This window comes from Aethalodelphis obliquidens, unplaced genomic scaffold (genome assembly GCF_003676395.1).
Source record: "Aethalodelphis obliquidens isolate GAN/ISIS:26980383/991018 unplaced genomic scaffold, ASM367639v1 scaffold30, whole genome shotgun sequence".
Classification (NCBI taxonomy): domain Eukaryota; kingdom Metazoa; phylum Chordata; class Mammalia; order Artiodactyla; family Delphinidae; genus Aethalodelphis; species Aethalodelphis obliquidens.
This window is the reverse complement of record NW_020837974.1, coordinates 17,333,180-17,335,286: the sequence shown is the minus strand read 5'-3', so window position 1 is coordinate 17,335,286 and position 2,107 is coordinate 17,333,180. Positions and strand designations below refer to the sequence as shown.

Sequence of the window (2,107 nt, the reverse complement as noted above, 5' to 3'; positions counted from 1 at the left end):
GGCGGGGGCGTCACAGGGTGTGTGATCAGCTCGTGCACGGTTTTCTGATTGGTTGATGGTGAGGTATCAATTGTTAGGCGCCAGTAGGTCTGGGGTCATCAGTATCAAGCAGTTAACTTTCTTCCATTTAGTGGTGGTTTTAGCATCTGTAAAAACAACTGACGAAATGTGCATCAGATGCTATTATCTAGATATCAATACCTCATAGAGGAGCTACAGCAGAGGATATGGGGGAGGGGTCTGGCCCCAGAAGGCCCCAGAAGGTCCCGCTCTGTTACGTTAGGAAGGGGTTTATAGCAAGACAAATGAGTGTCCGGAATAACGCTATCCAACAGGAATTTTTGCTGTGATGGAGAGCTTTCACGTTGTCCAATACAGTGGCACTAGCCACGTGTGGCTATTACACACTTGAAATATGGTTAGTGTGACGGAGGAACTGATTTTTTAATTTTATTGAATTAACATTTAAATTTAAACAGCCCCCCCAAATTTTAAATAGCCCCAAGTGGCTAGTGATTACATTATTGGTATTGGACAGGAGGACACGGCTAGATCATTACAGTCCAAGGTACAACTTTAGCAATTGCCTCAGCGTGGAGGAGAGAGGATAGGGTCCCAAGAGACGAAAGGAGAGAGGAGAGACAGGTTGCATCAAACGTTTGCCCCAGAGCTACTGAGGGGCGGGGTCTAATGGATCGGGTGGGACCAGCGGGGGACCGCCCCACCAAGTAGGAAGTAGGCGGCAGGTGTGGGCGGAGCGAGATGCTGGCCGCGTGAGATTCCCAGCGCCCCTCGCCGGTCTGGACCAGAGGTATGGAGAGCAGGAGGGGTTCCCCAGGGTAGCAGCACCAAAGGGGCCTGGGCGCGGCCGGAGACTGGAAGGTCTCAGAAGAACCCAGGAGACCTCCAGAGGCATTGAATTCGGGGTCCCCCCGCCCTAGCCCCGCACACCCCCCGCCTCAATTTTACAAAGATTTTTCCAGAAGGTGGGGATGGCAGGATGGGGGCGTCGTTTCCGCTTTAGTTTTTTTTTTTTTAAAAACAAAACCCCTACTTACCGCTTTTTTCTGATTACTAAATCGGCACGTGCCAGCCTTCTCCGATTCAGGGAAAACCTAAACGTTTTAGGTTAATAAATAGGAAAGTGAAAAACACCGGAAATCCTGACCCCCTCCCCAGCACCTGGCATTTCGTGGGCGGTCCCAAAATGTATGTTTGTTTTTGAAGGTGTATCTCCGTTAACATCCTGTTGAATAACCTGTCTGACATTATTTTCCCACGAAAGTTATTGATTAAAAAAACAACAGCACAAACAGCAAGAAGTTTCTGAGCCCCCGCTGCAAGGGAGGCATGACCTCACCGGATCCTCACAGCAGCCAGAGACCTCTGTGCGAGACTTTTCCATGACGTACCCTGACTCCTTACCACTCTTGTCTGCCGTTTGCCTAGATTCTTATACCGCTTTTACAGGTGAGAACACTGAGACTCAGAGAAGCAAGGCTCTGCACTCATCCTGCCTAGGTTTGAACCTGCCTGTGCCAATTCGGAGCCGTGTGACTGTGGGCAAGGTGTTGACCACTCTGGGTCTCAGTTTCCTCCCCATCAAAGATGGATAAGAGAAGTACCCTGCAGCCCACAGTGGTGGAGTGAGGAGCAGATGTCTTGATGGGTGAAGGCCAGGCGATGCCCAGCTGCTCTTGTGACGAACTGGCCTGAGCTTCCTGACAGCAGCAGGACAGTGCCAGTTCTTCCTCAAAATCCCACCCTTTTCCAGCTTTATTAATGAGTTGAGGACGCCTGGCCAGTGGAGATCAGACTGGCTGGAGACCAGCTCACTGGTCCCTGCTGCCCCCTAGTGGCTCACTCTTGCCCAGCGCCTGCCTCTGTGCCTATGGAGGTACCATGCCCAGAAAGCCCAGAAAACTAGGCCTGGGCTACCTCCACCCTCCCGACCTCTCCTCTCTTTCATCCCTGTCTTTCTCCTCCATCCCCTCCAGCACCTGGCAAAGGGCTTGACATACATTCAGAACTCAGGGTGCTCCGAGGACCAGCTGTGTGGCTCAGGGCCAGTCATGGAACCCTAGGTGCTTCCTTCCTCTTCTGTAAA

General features: G+C 51.6%; 1 long non-coding RNA gene across 1 annotated transcript; it reads right to left on the bottom strand.

The window, feature by feature from the left end:
- Positions 1–9: 9 nt before the first annotated feature.
- Positions 10–1,875, bottom strand: LOC113630750 (uncharacterized). Its single transcript, XR_003437077.1, has 3 exons — positions 1,626–1,875; positions 1,059–1,115; positions 10–158 (listed from the first exon to the last, which is right to left on the bottom strand). It is a non-coding gene; the product is annotated as an uncharacterized LOC113630750 (long non-coding RNA).
- Positions 1,876–2,107: the final 232 nt, after the last annotated feature.